The sequence below is a fragment of the Pyrus communis genome, chromosome 10 (genome assembly GCF_041283825.1).
Source record: "Pyrus communis isolate YQ-2024b chromosome 10, ASM4128382v1, whole genome shotgun sequence".
In the NCBI taxonomy this organism is placed as follows: domain Eukaryota; kingdom Viridiplantae; phylum Streptophyta; class Magnoliopsida; order Rosales; family Rosaceae; genus Pyrus; species Pyrus communis.
This window is the reverse complement of record NC_142574.1, coordinates 18,466,040-18,475,376: the sequence shown is the minus strand read 5'-3', so window position 1 is coordinate 18,475,376 and position 9,337 is coordinate 18,466,040. Positions and strand designations below refer to the sequence as shown.

The following is a 9,337-nucleotide window of genomic DNA, read 5'->3' as shown; positions in this document are numbered from 1 at the left end:
CAATATTATAAGTTTATGTTATATTTAATATTGTTAATTTAACATAAATGCTTATAAATATTATTCATTCCATTTTCTCATAACAATTCAAGTGACAAAATTAATTAATTCGACTAAATTTTTATTAATTTAACAAAAATAGTAGAAATTTATCTAAGTGCTTAAATTATAATTTTTAAATAAATAAACTTGTGTATTATACAATTTAAAAATTAAAGAAGTTAGTGATACAAACCTGATTTGTTGAAGAATTCCGATGTCAACAATTCTTTATGTACTCAACCAGCTCAAATAAATTTCCTACAAAAATAAATTGTAACTAAAAATTAAACATAAGAGGAGAAAATAAAAATATTATAAGCAAGAAAAACTTACTGTTGTGAAGAAGGAACAAATGAAGTTGGAAGACCAAATAAGAAAGGTGAAAGAGAGAGAACATGGGGAGGCTTTGTAAATTGGAAGAACGAATAAGAAAAGTGCAAGAGAAGAAAAAGAAAACACGGGGGAGAGGATATAAAGACCATCAATCTGTTGCTTACAATCGACACCGGGTTTTAAAATATTTTAAAAAATAAAATATATGTCACTCAGAATCGACGCAGGCTTTAAAATATTTAAAAACAAGAATTAGTGTCGCCTAGAAGCGACACCCATAATTTATGTCGCTTAAAAGCGACACTATTTTATTTAAAGCGACGCCAGTACTTAAAAATATTAAAATATGTGTCGGTTATAAGCGACATTAAATTTTTACGTCGGTTTAAAAGCGACATAGAAATTTTATGACGCTTATAAGCGACAGTAAATATGACGTCATCTTCAGTGGGTGTTGCAAGTCTCTTTTTCGCCACTATATTATATTAAACCGACGCAACAACTGACACTATAAGGTCCTTTTGTAGTAGTGTCAAACGTCTGTAACTATACCGTTATAACCTAGACTCGCAAACGGCTTTCGCCTATGCGCTCGTAGTTTTGAGACCTATTCAAAAACGTTACTTGTGACCTCAAAAGGTCAACGAGTAAATAATAATTTTCCAAACTTCACTCTTTGTAACTAGTTTAATTGAAATCTAATTTCAATTAAACTAATATAAATTCTCAAAAATTAATATAAAATCTCAATAATACAAATACGTAGATTATAACAGTGAAATCCGGAAACGGGATTTCACACGAGACACATAAAACATTATCCGAAGTAATGTCAGAATTAAATGATATAGTGCTGGTAAAAATGATTGGGGCTGTAGAACTAGTGGGTAAATTGACTATGGGTTAGGCGATGAATTAGTTTTAATGAAAAATGTAGAATCAGAAGTGATGTGGTCTGTAGCTCCGCTATCCAAAATCCAAGGCTTGGTGAGTGCAACTACAGGAGCAGAAACAGGAGGCAAACTTGCAGCATTTGCATAAATATTGTTGTTACCGGAAGCACAATTGGAAGTTATCACGGACATAGCATGAACCAGTTGTAGTAATTGTTCACTGGAGAGTCCATGCAATGGATTCGATGAAGAAGATGATGGGGCCCAATTGGAAACATGGGCTATTGGTGTGTCGGCATTGGCATTGGTAGCTTGATGAGGAATATGATTGTCATGATGGAGGTTAACAGCATGTCTGTCGGCTGCATAGCCTAAAGAAAAATTTTCTGTTGGTGTTTGATCTTTTCCTGTCATGTCGGTTGTGTTTGCTAGAAAAAATTTGGCTAGTGTTTGTAGCAGAAGTGGGATAAACGTCTATCTAGAGTCACCAGGATCGGTGCTCTGATACCATGTAAAGAAAATAGCGTGTGTAATTGTTTTGAATGAATTTCTTCAATTGAATAATTCTTTCTGTACAAGGTATAAATATTACAATCAAAGCACATAGCCACTATTATGACATGCAAGCCGTGATCCACAATTTGTGGCATTTGACTTATGCTAGAAAAGGTAAATTATAATATTATAATAACTATGATAATATTTTCCTAATCTTTGACGTAATCGGAAAAATATTATCATAATCACAATAATATTATAATAACTACAATAATTATTTCCTAATATTTTCCAAGCAGGGTTTTATCGAGATAACTACTATTGATGGGTGAACATCCAAGGGGGAGTGTTATAAATAATACTTATTATGTGGCTATTCACTTTCTAGGTCAATATGTAATCTATCAATAGATGAACATCTTTTTATGTAAATCCTGCGCCTACTAATAAGCAGTCTAATGAGAAGCAAATGACACTTTGATTTCTCCTCTTAATACATCTCTTGTCTCTCTATTCTTTTTTCTCAAAATTTTATTTCTAACATAAGTAACATTTAGAAGCCAACCTTTAAAGAACTAGCCGAATCAAACCAAAACTTGAGTTGTCTCATGAAAAGATATGAATTGTTCACAAGTCTTATGAGCCCAACATGTCAAAACTCAAACTTAGCTCATTTTTTCTAGAAAGCCTAATATTTTGTTCAAACTCGGCTTATTTGACTTGCCAACCAAGCTTAAACGAGCCAAATTTGAACCGTTCGAACCAATTCAAAATTGATCGACGTACACAAATTAATGGACTCATAGTTAAGGGTCCAACTTTGGTACTATGTAGCATTTGATGCCACAATTTTAATTAAATAAATTAAAACATTACCTTAAAATTCAGAAAGGTGTCCGAATACCTTATTTATTTTTCGAAACTTGAGGTATCCCATACTCGAAAGGATAGGACTAATTTGCAGTGAAGCCTGGAGAGGCTTAAGGCATTTCAGCCCATCCCACACTCAAATGGCACAAGTCTTCCCTAAGCTTTCAACCAGGGAATCACCTATGTTTTTGCTAACTTCGCGCCTCATACCTCATGTCAAGGAGCAAACCCACCACATTTCCCCTGGACCACTTGCTGTGGTTTGTATCTTATTACAATTTTTAAATAAACTTGTTTTACTCTCTACTCACTATCGTCTCCATCATAACCATCTTCTTCGTCATCATCTTTGTCCTCAAACTCACCGTTTGATTTGGAATTTGGAATTAGGTAGGGATATTTAGAAAGAGAAATGAGGAAAATTGGAGCGGAATTTGGGAGCTTTCAGAGAAAACGTCGTCGATGAGGAAGGGCTCAAATATGTAAAAAACCTAGATGAAACCCAGGACAGAGTAGGAGAAGAAAAAAAACGTAGAGGACAAAGTTTTCGGATTGATGTTTCAACTAGGGCTGGAAAAAAATACCTGAAAAAATCAAATCCTACCCGAACCAGACCCAAAACAAACTGATCCCGATCATCCTGAACCGTTAGGTAACCGAAACTTACCAAAAGTGTTGGTATGGTATTCAGTTTCCATGAATGGTCTGTTCGATAAAACCGAACTTAACCAACAATGTTTCTTATTAATTTATTTACTAAACAAATTAATATTAACTGTTGGATTTCATTGAGATTGATTCTCAGCCCTCCTTTCAAAGTCGACTACTTTCTTTTTCTTAGGTCTTCACTCAGCTCCCCACTTTCACTTCCCCCTCTCGACTCCGACGCTTTCTCTATCTCTCTCTCTCCACTTTGAGGCTCTCTCCCTCTCTTGCGAAAATAGAGGAAGGGGTGGGAAGCTGTTAAATGAGGCAGGAGCGTGGGACTGAAAATGGTGGCGTTGGGTGGACACTGGAGTGGACTCTGAAAATGATGAAGAAAGAGAAGATGAGGGTGGGAGGGACGGAGAGAGATGGGGCAACCTTTCCCTTTTTTCTGGGATGAGTTGAATCAAGTGGACCCTCACGTTTACTTGTTACTTGTTAGTAGGCTTAACCGGTTTATAGCTTTTCAACCTTCATTAATTTTCACAACCGTTGGATGAGTATCTTTCGATGATGTCTAATTTTTTAGCATTTAAAGCCACGTCTGAAATTTTTTTTTTTTTTAAAATCCACATTAGTAATAACGGTAAAAATAATAATAATATTATTAATATTTTTTTAACCGAAATGCTAATTTTTATATGGTATGACATGGAATGGCAGCAGAGGGAGTTGTTAACAAATTTGGCAATAGCTTCAAATATATTTTTAGTGGATAATAAATGTTTTTATTTATTTATAATTTTTGTTATTCTCTTTTGTTTTAAAAATACTAATTACTCTCTTCAAAAAAAAAAAAAAACTAATTACAATTATAAAAAGTAAATAATACAATTAATAATAATTTAAATTTAACATATCTGTGACAGCCCGTCTCGAAAAAATTTTAAAACGTACACGTGAAAAGACGATTTTTCCCCAAGTGCTATTCCTTTACGTTTTGTGGTTGTTTTTAGGTTTTTGTTGGCATGTTTTGGGCCACACACACTAACCTACACCCACACCCTTTCCTCTGCCCTGTACCCCCTATCCCGTGCCGCGTTCCCTTCCCATTTCCTCCTCCATTGTACGGACACACACACAAACACACCAAATCGTCACAGATCAAAGAAACCAAGCACATATCCATGCTCGTGAGGCTCGTAGGAGTCCAACCATACCCATTTCAGGTAAGAATACCTTCGTTTTCATGTCGAACTCGGAATACCCGATTTTGGGTACTGTTCATGCACATGTAATTTCTCATGTTTTTGGGAATTTCAAGATTGTAGGAAGCTTGGTGAGGTCCCTAGGAGGCTCGGGGTGGTTCGTTTGAAGGTTTTGGACGTCGGGATCACGAGTTTCGAGGTTGGCCAGAGTTGGGGTGATTTTCCAGGTGAAATTTCGTGGATTTTAGCACTTGAAAGTGGTATGATTTTGTTCCTCTCGTTGTAAGCTTCATTTTGGTACCAATTTTGTGAAATTTGGTTGAAAAATGAAGAAGATATCGTGATTTAAAGTTTTCCCGATTTTCTGGCGCCGACGACGGCGCCGGAGCCTCGCCGGAGAAGACGACGGAATATTCCGTCAAAACTGACGGAATATTCCTAACGCCGTTGACGGTTACCGTTAGGGATAACGGAATATTCCTGACGGCGTCAACTGACGCCATCAGCGTGCCAGGCAAGTGCCTTGGCCAGCGCGTGCGACGGTGAAAAATTATTTTAAAAATATGGGGATGTTCCTGAGGTTGAGTAGATCACGTTGGTGTATTCATACACCCCATTTGAGCATTGTATGAGAAGTTATTTCTTAAGTTTGGTTATGTGCTTTAAAATTAACGTTTTTGTAGTTGTTTCGCATATAGGTGAATCCTATCCCGAGGACGAGCGTGGTCACTCGAGGCAGGGGGTTACGACCCTTCCACATATTAGTGAGTGGGCTTTTGGTTTTCCGTATATACCTATATACTTATATTTTTCCCAGAAAATGATTTGAAATATTTATTCGTTATAAGCCATATATTATATTGCCGTTTGTTATGCATGGTTACTTGCATTTATATATGTGTATGTATTGGTGCTGCGGACGCACAGGTAAGTGCCAGGTAAGTATAATTCATGGTTATATTCAGTAGTGATTCGAGATATAGAGAGCTCATAACCTGCACCCCCGGTGTCACTGCTCTCGCCCAGAGTTGGGCACAGTCCTTCACGTGATGTTCACCTCCCGCACCACACGCTCAGCTTGGATCCAAGTTAGGTGCACAGTCCCTGTCGTACAGACCACTCTAGGTGGTTCCGACTCGTAGGTGACCCGCGACTATTCGCCCAGCCTTCACGTGATCGTAGCACTTGAGCGTATATATATATTACACCCAGGCCTGTCGTACAGACCACTTTAGGTGGTTCTGACTCGTGTGCAGGTCTAGTTAGTGAGATTGAGATTTGAGCTCTAGATTCAGTCGTACAGGTCACGTTAAGTGACTCCGACTGACAGCTATATGATATTGATATGATTTTACCTGAGCACTTGCATTTTATTATGAGGTTTTGGCATGGCATATTCTTGAGCATGATTGGTATATATATATGTCTATTTTCTGGGAAGTATACAGGTTTTACGGCGAGGGGTTAGAACTTATTTATTAAATGGTTTTCGAAAAGCTTTGTTTTTGCCCACTCACGCTTTTGTTTTGCGCCCCTCTAGGTTCTAGTTGGCTAGCACGTTTGGTGGGTTCCCAGAGGATTTTCCCGGCATATCTGACAGACGATCACCAGCGTAGGACCACCTTCGGGTGTACTTTTGTTGCGTTATTTTCTCTTGGACTGCTTTAGGCTTTATGCTCTGAACTTAGCGTCACACTGGCTTGCACTTGTTGTTATTACTTTATGTAAGACTAGTTTTTATTTATTCGTACTAATTTTCATTATTATTTTATTAGCTTCCGCACTGTGCACATGGTTACGTCACTTCCACATGACGGCCAGCATGCCCTGATCTCGATCGGGGTGTGTCATATCGGTTGGAGAACAAAATTTACAAAATGATTAATGTGCCAAATAAGCCTTCAAATTTAAAATTTTGAATCTGTTTTGAAGATGGTCTAATTATGTAAAAAAAAAAATAAATAGTAATCAATAGCTTTCAATATATACAAAAAGTTAGAGGGCAATGAATAATTTATTCAAATTCAGTCTGGTTGATCTAACAATATATGTATTCATCTAGCAATCAAAACATGTAGAATCACTATTAACATTCTTGAGATAAAAAGGGAAGATAGTCTATAATATTCATCGTGCAGTCTATAATATTCATCGTGCATATCTTGAACGTTAATGTCGTATAAAAACGTTATAAAAATAACTAATTAATATTCATCGTCCATTCCTTCACCAACAAAATAATACCAGACTCTTGACATTCCAACTATAAATATGTTTACTTCCTGTATTCTAACGCCGATGAATTAGGGTCAACTGAGGACCCTCCTTTCATAACAAGTCACAGACTCATAATATATATAGAGATCAGGTTGGCCACCTAAATATAAAGCCAGTGAATATTGCACGTCGCTGTCTAAAGCATCTATATGCATATAAATATTGGCTGCTTATCAAACCTGCAACAAGCTAGGGTATTATATTCTCCAGTCACCAATTGCAGTATTGCATAAAATAAATAATTAGCCGGCTAAGTAGAACTTTCTTTCTTTGATCGCCATATATATATATATATATATATATATATATGTATTGGTTACCTGTGAAAGCTGAAAAATGAAAAAAAATAAGAAAACAAAGTGTCGCTTTACTCTATTGAATTCAGCACTTACTGTCATCTCAATATATCCAAGTTGGATTTTGCTGGAGAGAACATTTCTTGTACAATTAAATTTAGCTAAACTGTTTTTATGTCAGAATCTGGATTTTCATTTCCTTTATGATTGACTAAGACTTTAGAGCCATCTAATTCTAACTAACTAAATCATAGATGACATGCATATCCTAATCTCATTTCTGTTTACACACACACACACACAAAATCCAATATTATGTACATACTTTTCTTTGGAAGATAAGCGATGGCAATTTTATTGATTCAAGAAGAATTATAATCTCTTAGGAGAGCATTCGGGATGAGATTTGGAGGATCCTCAAACCAAAATGAAACATTTTTGAAATAAATTAAAGGACAACTTGGCCAATCTACGTGCCACACAATTGGCTTGCGACAGACATGGGAGACTCGAGAATTGGTATTTGATATACTTTACAATATTATATATGCTTAATCAGTGAGATATTCATGCAATGAAAATTGCAAGAAGGAGAGAAAAGTAATACAATTGGAATTATACATTACTAGAAAAGTTGTTAAGGACGTTGAGCAAACTGTATATGTTTTGTTAAGTACTTAATTAGGAAGGAGATAAGTGTTAGCTAGTCTGAGTTACGTTAGCAAACTTTGTTAATGTGATGTGAAGTCGACCATTTTTCTTAGGTGTAACTAAGCAGCTATGCAGAAAAGGACGACATGTAATAAACTAAGAAACGCAGAAGCTTGAGCCAAGAAACCCCGTGTTAATAAGTTTTTATCAAAATTTAAGACTAATATATTAAGGTCACAAGTCTCAAACTTTTGGTTACCAACTAATTTGGTATATGGTATAACAGTTTTCTGTGTAGGTCCAAATAGATATTAGTGAAGGGCTTAGAATCTAAAAGAAAAAATTGAGATAATAATAATTGGTGACTCCGGAACTACTTCTAATTAATAATCAACTACTTTGCGTCTATATTTGATTAGAGATAAATTTGTACATTCTAACTGTGCATCTATGTATAATTATGGACTCTAATTTGAAAACTTTTGATTATAAGTGATATATTTCTAATCTCAACTACAATAAGTGAAGACACAAAGTTCGAATCTAGGTCTAGTAAAATTAATACGAAAGCTTTAACTATTGAGACAATCGATATTATTCTTTAATTTGTAAACTTAACGGCACCATGGCTGTACTTATATTAACATTCGGGACACCAAAATACGATGGCACTGGGCCTGGCTGTTATGACGTTTCTTATATTAGATTCCTTACATTTTCCAAGTTATATATGTCCATTTGCGCCCGTTTTATATATTTTCATTTTTCTTTTCCATATTTTCATGCACAACATGCATTTTCTTTTCTACTATATTTGTCTTATACGAGCATCTCCATGTCGCCTAAATTAGTCTTGTACGCTAGGGGTTGGCAAAGTCGATATGATGGCAGTCTTGAGGAATTCTCAAACAATTTTATTTGAAGAAAATATTAAGGATTCTTTTGTAACTTTCTTTACCATCCAAATTGGTTATATTAATTTTTAGACTCGTACGCTAGGGGTTGGCAAAGTAGATATGATGGCAGTCTTGAGGAATTCTCAAATAATTTTATTTAAAGAAAATATTAAGGATTCTTTTGCAACTTTCTTTACGATCCAAATTGGTTATATATATTAATTTAACATATCATTTACATATTATTCTTGTAAAAAATAGATAAAATTAATGTACGTACAGTTGAATGTTAAAATACAATATAGGGTAAAACCTACAAAAGTGTCCCTTAAAATTGTGAGAAATCTTTAAAATGAAGGTATTGAATATGATGTACGTCTGTGGGTTGTGTCTACAAATTTTTAATTCCTTGTGGCTTAGGCTTAACGAAATATGATTTAGTCTAAGTCGAGAAGAAGAAGATAAGAGCAAAATAATCATGATAAACAAGTCCAGCAGCTGCCTAGCCCTCTATATATTTATATCTTGATCCAAATTTTAAGACAGCATCTTATGACTATACAGTGAAATATACCTAATAATTAATATACTATGGACGCCAACGTGTAGTTTGAATAATAAGGTTGTTAGTTGTTACCATATGTAAACGATCTTGTCCTATCTTTTCCAGTGAATTAGAGCAATGATTAATTCCCAAATATAAGCTAATATTAGGTTAAAAAACCTAT

General features: G+C 35.2%; 1 long non-coding RNA gene across 1 annotated transcript; it reads left to right on the top strand.

Moving 5' to 3' along the window:
- Positions 1-4,382: 4,382 nt before the first annotated feature.
- On the top strand, positions 4,383-5,255 carry LOC148693636 (uncharacterized). Its single transcript, XR_015952302.1, has 3 exons — positions 4,383-4,510; positions 4,613-4,716; positions 5,173-5,255. It is a non-coding gene; the product is annotated as an uncharacterized LOC148693636 (long non-coding RNA).
- Positions 5,256-9,337: the final 4,082 nt, after the last annotated feature.